The 12,202-nt window shown below is 42.1% G+C and overlaps 3 long non-coding RNA genes across 3 annotated transcripts in view; all 3 read right to left on the reverse strand.

Annotated features, from left to right (window-relative positions):
- LOC116085125 overlaps nt 1-12,202 on the reverse strand; it is a 93,145-nt gene that overhangs the window by 52,746 nt on the left and 28,197 nt on the right. The gene's annotated exons all lie outside the window — the stretch shown is intronic.
- Nucleotides 7,030-8,434, reverse strand: LOC116085127. Its single transcript, XR_004116434.1, has 2 exons — nt 8,328-8,434; nt 7,030-7,515 (listed from the first exon to the last, which is right to left on the reverse strand). It is a non-coding gene; the product is annotated as an uncharacterized LOC116085127 (long non-coding RNA).
- On the reverse strand, nt 10,028-11,285 carry LOC116085126. The gene is made up of 3 exons (XR_004116433.1): nt 11,181-11,285; nt 10,949-11,064; nt 10,028-10,104 (listed from the first exon to the last, which is right to left on the reverse strand). It is a non-coding gene; the product is annotated as an uncharacterized LOC116085126 (long non-coding RNA).

Consider the following 12,202-nt stretch of genomic DNA (forward strand, 5'->3'; position numbering starts at 1 on the left):
CCTGGCTGAAAAACTTTTTTGAAGCAGTTGTGACATGCTGTGGTTGGTGGATCACACATTTATGATTGATATGGGGCCTTTGTAGCATTGTGTTAATGAGCTCACACAATGAGTTTAGGGCTCCATGCTCTCAAATGGCTGTGTCCATAACCAACAGCAACTTGTTAGGAAAAAAGTTGTTTTTACCTTATAGTAGGGCAGGGACTTAGGGCAGGAACCTGGAGTCAGGAACGGAAGCAGAGACCATGGAGAAATACTGCTTCCTGGCTTGCTCCTCTGGCTTGCTCAGTTTACTTTTGTTTACAACCCAAGTCCACCTGTCCCACAGTGGAATGGACCTTTCCATATCAGTCATCAATTAAGAGAATACCTCCATGGTTCATCTTCAGGCCATTATGATGGACTGTTTTCTCAATCAAGGTTCCCTATTCTCAGGTGGCTATACTGTGTGTAAAGGTGATAGAAAACCAACCAGTATAGGCTTCCTCTACTTAAGTGTGTGCTCAACTCTCTTTAGAGAGAGATTTAGGATTAGACATAGCTACTTTGGGAGTAAGGGGTATAAATTTATGAATATGACAGGAAATCATGAGGCACATAATCACTTTTTTTATATTTTTTCTTTTTTATTAGATATTTTCTTCATTTACGTGTCATATGATTTCTCCTTTCCCAGTTTCCCCTCAAAAAAAAAAAAAAAACAACACAAAACAGCAAGAACAAACTCCTGTTCCCTCTCTTTCTCCCCCTACTCACCACTCTACCCTCTCCTGCTTCCTGGCCCTGGCATTTCTCTACACTGGGGCATAGAACCTTCACAGAGCCAAGGGCCTCTCCTCCCATTGATGACCGACTTGGCCATCCTCTACTATACACATGCTGCCGGAGCAATCAGTCCCACCATGTGTACTCCTTGGTTGGTGGTTTAGTACCTGGGAGGTCTGAGTGTACCACAAGAAACGCAAGAAGAAGGAAGACCAAAAGGTGGACACTTCATTCCTTCTTAAAAGGGGGAACAAAATACCCATGGAAAGAGTTGCAGAGACTAACTATGGAGCAGAGACTGAAGGAAGGGCACTCCAGCCTGATATAGCTGTCTCCTGAGAGTCTCTGACAGTACCTGACTAACACAGATGTAGAGGCTCACAGCCATCCATTGAACTGAGTACAGGGTCCCCAGTGAAGGAGTTAGAGAAAGAACCCAAGGAGCTGAAGGGCTTGCAGCCCCTTAGGACAAACAGCATAATCCCTTTTATCTGAGTCACCTAGCCTTGGTGCTGGGTCCTCTTAAAGGCTTTGGCTGTTACTCCTGTGTTTTGATCTTTGTCCACTTTATTCTCTTGTGTCTTCTCCAGGAAGCCAGGAACAGGAACACAGCTGCCCTTTAGATGCCTGTCCAATCCAGGTCTTTATGCTTCTGTTGACTCCCTAACAGTTTAAAGTTTAGATGCTTGAGTTGGGCATATAACTCTATCGTAGGCATATCCAACCTATGGGCCATGAACTCCAAGATCACTACCAATACAGCCCAGTGTACAGTCACAAAACTCCTTAAAGCACTACAAAAGTTTTGTGATACTTTTTATTGTGTGCTTCTTAAGCATGAATGTGGCTGATGACAACATTGTATGTAAATAAATGTCAGAAGGCTGCAAAAGCCTGACCCATCTCTAGAAACACTATTGTTTTTTGTTTTGTTTTGCTTTGTTTTGTTTTGTTTCGAGGCAAGGTTTCTCTGTGTAGTCCTGACTGTCCTGGAACTCACTCTGTAGACCAGACTAGCCTCGAACTCAGAAATCCACCTGTCTCTGCCTCCCAAGTGCTGGGATTAAAGGCGTGTGCCACCACCTCCCGACTGAAACATTAATGTTTTAAAATGTTCAATAACATGAATACATCCATTACAGAGAGCTTAGTGCTGAGAGTGAATCCTGACATTACGTAAAGCTGTGTGCAAGGCATTGGTATTGCTCTGTTTGTCCATAACTTAGTTTTGGCTCCAACACAATTAGATCTGGAGACAGAAGCTTGAGTGTGTAAAGTTTTGGAAGAAATTCAGGCTCATGGTAAGAGGAATGGGGAAGTAAGGTAGGGGAGGAAAGACAATGAAATGTATATTCTTTAGACTTCTACTTTGGTGAGAAATTGTGGATATGTTCCAAGGCATGTCTTGGATTTTTCTTATCTAAGTGGTAATAAAGCTAGAACCTTGCAAAAATAGTGCTACTAGCCAAGGACTAAGCACTCAGTCCATGAATCTATGGGGACACTTCCCAGTCACACCACATAACAAGGAAGCTCCAAGGACTAAGCACTCAGTCCATGAATCTATGGGGACACTTCCCAGTCACACCGCATAACAAGGAAGCTCCAAGGACTAAGCACTCAGTCCATGAATCTATGGGGACACTTCCCAGTCACACCGCATAACAAGGAAGCTCCCAGCAATATTGATTCTCTGTCACTTCCAGACTACCTTGCTGTCATCAGAGAAGCTGGCTGATGGGTCAGGACAAATGTGCACAGGGGCAGAACTAATCATGGGTAGTTCATGTCATTAATATGATAGACACAAAGCTCAACAGCTTAGAACAAACTTCACTTTAGGTGAACATAGTTGTTAATGTTCAAAATCTCCTGGGAATGCTGCTAAGTGGATCTCACCTGTCTTTTGTTATCATATTTATTTTGGTAACACAAGCATAAGTGATACATAGAAGTCTAACCTGTTTTTTCCTTCATGTGCTTTTAGTGTTGTATCTAAGAATCCACTGTCAAATCCATTCCTATGAACACATCTCCCATCTTTTCCCATACAATGTTTATGGTTTTAAGTCCTGTGTTTGTTTTTCCTCAGTTCTGGAGTTCGGCTTGATTTTTGGTTTGAGAAAATTCAGGTTTATTCTTGTTCACATCTTCTTCAGTTGTGTAGCACCGAGGATGAAGAGACTTCACTCTCCCTCTTGAGAGTTTTTGGAGATCTAATTCATCCATCAGTTGACCACAGATGTGTGGCTGATATGGACTCAGCTCTGTTCTGTGGTCCTGTTCTCACTAGTACTTTACTTGTTTAGTAGTTTTTTTCACAAGCTTTTCACTTGGAAGGTGCGAATGTTCTAGTTCCATTCTTCTCTTGAGAATTGTCTTAGCTAATCAGAACACCTCTCAATTACGTATGAGTATGAAAATCACAAAGACATCAGTCTTTGTGTACAATTTCTACACAAAGACTGATGGAATTTCATAGAATTCACATTCATTTCCAGATTGCCTTGAGCAGTATTTGCTGTTCTAATAGTTGTAAGCAAGCATCCCAGGCTATGACCATGGGATAACTTCACATTTACTTAATCTTCTTCAGCTTCTCTCAGCAGTGCCCCCTCAGTTCTCAATGAATAAGCCTTTAACTTTGCTTAATTTATTCATAGACACTTTATTCTCCGGATACTGCTGTAAATTTTGTTTTATATATTCATAATTTTCTTTCTGTACTCATGATTGATGGTATTTAGAAAAGTGATGTTTCATGCATTGATCTTGCTCAGCTGCAGTTTTCCTGGATCATTTATTGGCTCTGGGTTTTGTGTTGAGTGTAGGGGACTTCTATCATAGGATGATGCCCCTAGAAGATGCCTTTTGCCTGTCTTTCTGTGATTGCTCTGGCTATGTTTAGTGGCGATGAAGAAGCTGTTGTGATTCCTGGCCCAGAGGGAAAGATTTCAGACTTCTACTATTGGGAAAGGGGTAGCTCTGCATTCCTCTTGGTCCCCAGTCTTTCTCTCTCTTTCTCTGTCTGTCTGTCTGTCTGTCTGTCTGTCTGTCTCTTATGAAATACCATCCTTGAAGTATTGTTAAGAAATATTATCAGGTGATTTCCCCCTTAATTCTATTAATAAGATTTATTTCACATATCGATTTTCTTACGATGAATCATTCTTTTGTTTCAAACTTTTATATCTCAAATGGCATTATTGGGAAAGTGGAAAGAGAGAAGAGCATCATACATCTAAAAAGGACTTATCCAGAATACATAAGGAACTTTAGTGTGTAAAACTTCACTGTAGACTTCCATGAAATCCAATCTAATGGAAGCATTTTCTCAATTTAAGCTCTGTTTTTCCAGATTCTTGGTTAGGGTTGCTAATGCTGTGATGAAACACCATGACCCAAGCAACTTAGGACTGAGAGGGTTTATTTGGCTTAAGCATCCACACCACAGTTCATTATCAGAGGAAGTCAGGACAGGAACTACAAAGGGCAGAAATCTGGAGGAGGCAGGAACTGAAGCAGAGACCATGGAAGAGTGCTTTTTACTGGCTTGCTCCCAGCGGCTTGCTCAGCCTGCTTTCTTATAGAATCGAGGACCACAGGCTAGAAGTGGCCCCTCCCCCATCAATCATTTGTTAAGAAAATGCCTTACAGCTGAATGTTATGGAGGCATTTATTTCATTTGAGGTTCTCTCCTCTCAGATGACTCTAGCTTGTGTCAAAGTGACAAAAAAATCCTGAACAGTATACATGTAGGCATATACATTATAATATTGCATTTATAGTTCGTCTCTTACTATTTAAAAGGTATCATGAATATTGTCACATATCATTAGATATTTTTGTCTCCTAACTTCCTTGCTGTTGGGTTTAAATTGTCATTAAATGTATGATTTTTATATGTTCTTTAGCCATGTGCTAGGCTATGGCATATTTTTATTTATGTTAATATTTAAATTTAAGCATTTCAAAAGTATTCTTAACTGACAGATTCTGTTTGGTCACTTTTTCTGAAAAAAATATATTTCCTTTGTTTTGTACATGAGTCAGAAGGGAATCTCTTGTCTTTTTACATATATTCATTTTGCAAACATCTTTAGTATCACTGTGTATATAGCATTTAAAGTAAAGCATACTTTAATAGAGTTTAAAATCTAAATACTATCTTTTTTAAGAACAGCCAATGACATGTTTTATGTCCCCAGATTTCTCACACTGTAGTGAATTCTGGCAGTGCACTGACTGCCAACATTCAACTATAGTGTGTGTAAGGGGATGCTTTACTGGATAGTTATTGCATTGTTATTGAGAGCACATCTTTGATTCTGCTTCCACTAAACTTTATTTTTGAGAGCAGTTTTCATTCACAGAAAAGCTGATTGGAAAGTAGAGTTCCTCTATGCACCCTGACTTCTGCCTTGATAGCCATCTCCATAGAGGTTCATTGTTACAATCTATACCTCACCTAACTCACAGTTTACAGTGCTATGCACAGAAGTTTTGCACAAACATCTAACAACACATACACCTAGTAGGGTCATGTTGTATAGTGAACTTTTGCTCTCTTAAATGTTCTCTTGACAACTGTCCTATAGTATTTTCTGTGGTTGTGATAAACATATGACCAAAAGTGGTTTGAGGAGGATACATTTTATTTCATCTTACAGGTTATATAGTTCATTATTGAAGGAAGTTGGGTTAGAAACAAAGGCAGAGAAAGAAATTTGAATCAGAAACACTGGATGACTTCTTACTATTGTTCTCAAGATCATGTTCAATTGCCTTTCTTATATATCTCAGGCTACCTTCCTAGGGATAGTATTACCCTCAGTGTCTGGGCTTTCCTAACAAATTGGTAAGCTTTGTGGTTAGAGAGAGACCCTGCAACTATGTATAAGACAGACCATGATCTAGAAGACTGACATCAACATATATATGAACCAACTATGCACACATGAACACACACACACACAGGGTTCTTTGCATAATTTATGTAATAGCCCTCTATTTAATGTTTCTTTTGCATGTATCCCTTCCAGTATGGCATTCATATTCCCACCCTCTTGGTAGTATTTTTTGCAAACCATAAAAATTAGTTCTAGTGAATTCCAGTTTATCAATTCTTTTCTCATGTCTCATGCATTTTGTATCATACATTAAAACTGTAATGCCATACTCAAGGACAGGTATTTTTCATCTTAGTAACTATGAGTATTATAGGTTTAAAGCTTATAATCTGGTCTATTATCCATTTCAGGTAAACTTATGTGATGAATGAGATCTGTTTCTGCAATCGTTGTTTGTAGATGCAAGTGGTACCTGATGGAACATCTACCTTATCTCCATTACATTGCCTCTGTTCCCTTGTCAGAGATCAGTCAGCTGATCTTGTTTATTTCTGGCCTGTATTCTGGCTCTATTTCTGGCCTATCAATCAGGTTGGGTCACTATGTTTGTCTCATTGTTCAACAGAATCATACTCTCTTGATCACTGCGGTTTTCTAGTAAGACGATATTAAGCTATGCCAATCCTTTGGACTCTTCAATACTGCGCTGACTATTCTAGGTCATTAGTATCTCCATATAAACTTTAAAATCAGCTCATCAATAGCCATCAAATGATCCCTGACTATGGCTGTCTTGGTTATTTTGTTGCTGCCAAGACAGGATAGCTCATAAGAGCAACATTAAAAGGAAAGTTTATTTTCGCTCACAGTCCAACATGGCAAAGAAGGCAGTGGGTGGCAGCTGGGCACTTTGCAGCCACACTCTGGAAACAGATGTGATGACTGGTGCTGATTTCTGAGGCCCTGAACATAGGATGGCACTGCCCACATTCAGAGTGTCTCTCTCCACCTTAGTTAAATCTCTCTGTAAATGACATCACAGAAACATTCAAAGATGTGTTTCCATGGTGATTCTAAACCAGTGAAGTTGACAATGAAGAATCACCATCACAGTGACCTCATTTAGAATAAGGCCATTGACAGTTGTAATTAAGGCAAACATTGAAAACAAGATTGCCTGTGATTAGAGTGGGAATCTCAGCCAGTGATAAGGTCCCTAAAAGAGATACAAAGAAGAAACAGTGACCCTAGAAAGAAATATGGGTAATGGTAGAGGCAGGTGCTGGGAAGATGGAATGTAAGTCATTCAGTTACTATAGTTTCTGAAGCTGGGAGAAGCAAGGATTGTCCCCTAACACTTACAAAAGTAACATGACCGTGTCCTGATCTTGATAGAAGACTTGGCTTTCAGAACTATGAGAGAATAGTTTTATTAATCTAAGTCACCAAGTACACGGTGATTTGTTGTGTGTGTTCTAGGAAATGAGCCTATGTGGAAATCTGAGATATCAGCTTTTCTTATGGATTTTAGTTCCTCTTGAAGAGGTCTCAGAATGTGAATGGAGCCCAGATGCACGCCTTGCCTTCTGCCATTCTATCACTTGGAACCATTTCTAAACATGGTACCAATCCCCACAGCTATCAAGACAAGCAGTCTTCTGGGAGACAATGAGGGAAAAGATGTGTTTCTCATCAAAAGCTGCATCTGAAAATGTTCTCAGTTATTTTTCCGTCCATTGTGGGAGTGCTATGGAAATTGAAGTCATCTTGCTTACACCCAAGAAAATTCTTCCATGGTCAGGGGAAGATGAAATGTGGAGCTTGGGTTCATTGCACAGACACAGCCATCTTGACACACAATGTAGCTTGAGGCCAGCACAGAGAAGTCTGATTCCAAACCCTGAGAAGATAGAAAACAGCTGACGATAAGGCAGGAAAATGTGTAGGTTGGTTGCCTTCATGAACCTTCCCTTGACAGAGGTAGTGTAGGAGTCTGCCACTTAGCTTCTTCCTGCGTTACCGCTGAGCACTCCAGGATAAGGCCCTCATGCCCTTGCTGGAGGGTCAAGGTTGAGTCTCAGCTGGCACTGCACTGGCAAAGAGCCACTCTCCTGGCTGGAATACCAGAGCCAACATCAACTTTGGGACCTACTGGACAGTAGTATAATGTGAATCATTGCCATGGGAACACAGATCAGCTCTCCTGTTTGTCTGTGAGATTTGTATATGAGCTACAGGTTGGTGGGTGTAGACAGCCTGTCTGCCTTGCTCTCTGGTCCTGAGTTCATGAATGACTGATGGTATTGGGATACTTCATTGGTCACCAAACCACTGGCATTTTATCCCAATGAATTCATCTTCCCCTTTCTTGCCTTTCCCTTGCTTCCCCTCTTATTCCCTCCCATCAAGTCTCTTCCCTTCTCTTCTCTTCTTCCCCCCTTCCTTTTGCCTCCCCTCCACTCCCCTTTCCTTTCCTTCCTTTCCTTTCCCATCTTTTCCCTTTCCCTCTCCTTCCACCCTCTTTCTCCTTCTCCTTTCCCCTCTTTCCTTTCTTCCCTTCCTTTTCCTCTCATCTTTTCCCCTTCTCTCTCCTTCCACCCTCTTTCTCCCTTTCCTTTTCCTTTCCCCTCCTTTCTTCCTTCCCTTTTCTCTTTCCAGCCTGTGCTGATTAGCATTAATCTTTATTGTCACCTTGCCTGGATTCACACTCACCTAGCAAACTCTGGACATGTTAAGGAGAATGTTCGCAAACAAATTAGCAGTGGAGGGAAGTGGATGGCCATCCTGAATGTAGGCAGCATCATCCCAGGGGCTGGGGTACCTGGCTCGAGTAAAACAGGAAAAGGCAGGAAATTACCTGGCTACCAACATGCATCATCTCTGCTCCTTGATTGTGGATGCGGTGAAAGCAGAGGCTTTGTGTTCTCACTACCATGCCTTCCCTATCCTGAGGACAGTGCTCTCCAAATGTGAGCCTCAATAACCCTTTAAGTTGTTGCTGTCACCTCCCTCCCATTCATCCCCATTTCCTCTTGTCCTCCAGCTTCCAATCTTCCTTCTGCTGGTGGTGAGTTGGGAGAATTAGGAGGACAAGGAATTGAGAAGTTCTCCAAATAACATAGATTAAAATTCCTTTTAAAACATTCAAAGATTTCTTTAGTAAGTGTCTGAAAGCAATAGAAACTATGACCGGTGGAATAACACAGTTCAGCTGAACCAGAAGAATGTCCAGAGAGTGACAGCCTCCTGCCAGGTGCTGCAGGCATGAAACTGCCAGGCGATGAGTGCGAAGCAAGTAATTCCTCCTGGTACCTGGCCTGTAACACAGAGACCATGGTTCTCATGTTCTAGATACCCACGGGGCTATTGAGATCAGAGAATTCATCAAAAGGGAAATGACAGAGCAGGGTGTGTGTGTGTGTGTGTGTGTGTGTGTGTGTGTGTGTGTGCATAAAGACTGTGGGGTAAAACAGTGCTAGTAGTTTTGAGAAAATGTCTATTTGTTAAAAAATGTTTCTTGAAATCTGTCCTGCATGAGTGTAGTATGCTTAGTTACCAAGGAGAATAGAGCAGACACACCAGTCCCCAGGAGCAGCATAGCAAAGTGATGAATTTCAGAAGAAAAGACAGCCTATGGCTTATTAAGACACAATGTCCCTGCTGATCAGTGGCTGATAATGATCATCCCTTGTTGTAACACCCTCCCATCCATCCACATTACCACAAATGACAGGATTTCATCTTTTGGGATGCATAATGGTATTCTGTTGTATGTATAAGCCACACTTTATGTATCCATTCATTTGTTGATGGACAAACAGGTAGACACAGAAAGAAAAGAGTTTTCTCTATTGAATCTGCAAGAACTGATTTCATTCAAGTACAGGGTAGGCTGTTGTTAGTAGAGGGCTTTTGGAAAGCCTAATCAATATATAAGAAATTATAAGTGGAAAATTCTAGTGTTTTAGATCACTGTATGTGATTAAATAGTTTATTGTACAGCTCAATATTGCTAGTTAACTAGAATTTTCTCACTATAAAAGTACTCAGAATTGAAGATGAGATATACCTAAGCAGTTGATCTCATCTTGACTTGGCAGATATCAGAATGTCACCCTGTATCCCATTAACATCATCTACCAGTCAGTAAAGCTATACCACTTGAGAGATGGAAACTGGGAGATTAGGATTTCATGAACAATCTCAGCTATGTTGTTGAGTTCTAGGTTGGGCTATGTGACATAGCAAGACGCCACAACAGGAAAACAAGACAAAACAAACAGAAAACAAAACTGGTGAGAGGGCTGGAAGGCAACTCAGTGGTTGGCATGCTTGTCCCTTGCAGAACAAGTGTGACGATCATGGTTTGCATTCTAAGAAGACCCACATACATGCTTAGTGGGGGTGCCACCTGCCTGTAATTCCAGGTTCTGAAGGTAGAGATGAGGGATCCCAGAACAAGCTGGCTCAGGTTTGATCCAGAGAGACCCTGCCACAGTGAGTAAGGTGGAAAGAAAAAGTGAGGGACGATGACTCCCAACATTAACGTTAGGCCTTTACATGCAGACAAACACACACAGACACACACAAGCAAGCCTGCACACACACACACACACACACACACACACACACACACACACACACACAAGCATGTATGCACATAACTGAAAAAGGAAAGAGAAAAGAATCTTGAAGAGACCGTTGCCCCTTCCCTCAGCTCGTGCCTCCTGCAAGACTTTTGGCTCTAAATTGTCCCTAATCTTTCCTGAGACGTGCCTGTGACTCCGAACATTTCTTTTCCTTAGTAGAAACATCTGTAAATTCCTCCTGTTCTATAAATTCTATTAGTCATTAATTCCTGGTCTGGAGAAGTATCTTATTCCTTTTCCTTAAATATTTCATTCCCCTTACTCTGTATGCTTTCTGTATCATTTAAAAATCAGCTTTATTGAGATACAATCCACACACAGAGAATCTGTCCCTGCAAAGCATGTAATTCAGTGAGTTTCACACTATCACATCTTTAACTTCAAAAGCTGTGTCAGGACACATAGAACAAAATCTCCCACTGAACCATTTCTAAGGAGCAACTCGGTGTAGATGTGATCAGCTCCCTAAATATACAAATACAAGCTGCCCCAGCCTGGTAGAGTCCAGGGAGGTAAGAGCCTCAAGTGCACAGGGCCAAGGGAGCAGCCCATGCAGCCAAAGGGGCCATCTTGACTGATGTCACGGCACGTCTTCACGTGAGCCACTATAAGAAAGAAACACATTTAAGGTACCAATAGCACGGGTGTATTTTGTTTTTTGTTTGTTTTGTTTTTTTCTCATACCTTTTCAGCTTTTTGTTTTTGTTGTTACAAATGTGGATGCAAGAATGCTCATCAGGCTGAGTCTTCCTGGGCTGTAACAAGTCAGAGCCTCACCTTCACTACTGTCACCAGAACGCCTGCGGAGGAACAACACCCACAATGCAGCCATTTCCCAGATGCAACGCCTTCATTCTGGAAATTTCCGGAGGGACCAGAGGCGGGGGGAGGGGGAGGTAGGGCTGCTCAACTTAACTTTTTTGCTTTTCCTTATGTATGAGTGCACACGGAAATAACAAAAGGCTGTAGTATACTAAACGCGTAGCCCAGTGACGGCCGCTTGCTCCCAACCCGCTGTAACCTGTACGAGCTTTGCACAGGCCTGTGGCTACAGCGCAGCAGGTTTGAAGTCAGCATCATTACATAGGAGGCGCACACTGAGCTATGAGTCTGCTAGCACCATTGTAATGTCACTAGGTGGTAAGAATGAGTCACCACAGTGTAATCTTACGGGACTCCAGGTATACAGTTGGGCCCAACGCTGCTATATCCCATACACATTCATGACTTTACACTGCCACTCTGACTAGTGGCCTTGCGGAATGCTTTTTGTCCCAAGCATCTACCTTTTTCTTTGAGAATATCTTCCCATTTTATCCTGAGAATACTCTTCGAGCAGTCCACCAAACTGGCCCCTTCATTTTTCCCAGAGCATTGCTGTCTCCCAGCTACTATGCCTTACCTCCCAAACTACAGGCCGACAAGGGTGGGGAGGAGTAAAAGAGAACAGGAACAGAAATACAGTTGGAACGGGCACCTGGCTTTGGCTCACATGATCTGGACCCTTGCTCCGTTTACAAACCTGTCTCAGATGACAGGTCACTGAAGCACCTTAATCATTTAAGTTCAGATCTGTGCTGTCAGTCTTTAAATCTCATCAGATGGTTACAGTACAAACAGAACCAGTGACACTAGGCACCTACTGCCCTTTGCGACAACTTTAGGGCCGACAGGAGGTGATTTCAAAGCCAAATGTTTTGAAAGAACTCCTGCCCCCCTACTCCCACTATCCCCTCACTTCATCCCTCTTCCTGTCTCTCTCTCTCTCCTCTCTCTCTCTCTCTCTCTCCTCTCTCTCCCTTGCCTTTCCTTCCCTTCCCTCTCCCCCTCTCATCCCTTCCCCTCCCTGTCTTTCACCTTCCTCTCCCCCCTTTCTCTCCCCTTCCCTCACCTTCTCTTTTAGCTTCATCTCCCCCTCCATCTCATCCCTTCCCATCC

Source organism: Mastomys coucha, unplaced genomic scaffold (genome assembly GCF_008632895.1).
Source record: "Mastomys coucha isolate ucsf_1 unplaced genomic scaffold, UCSF_Mcou_1 pScaffold9, whole genome shotgun sequence".
Lineage (NCBI taxonomy): Eukaryota > Metazoa > Chordata > Mammalia > Rodentia > Muridae > Mastomys > Mastomys coucha.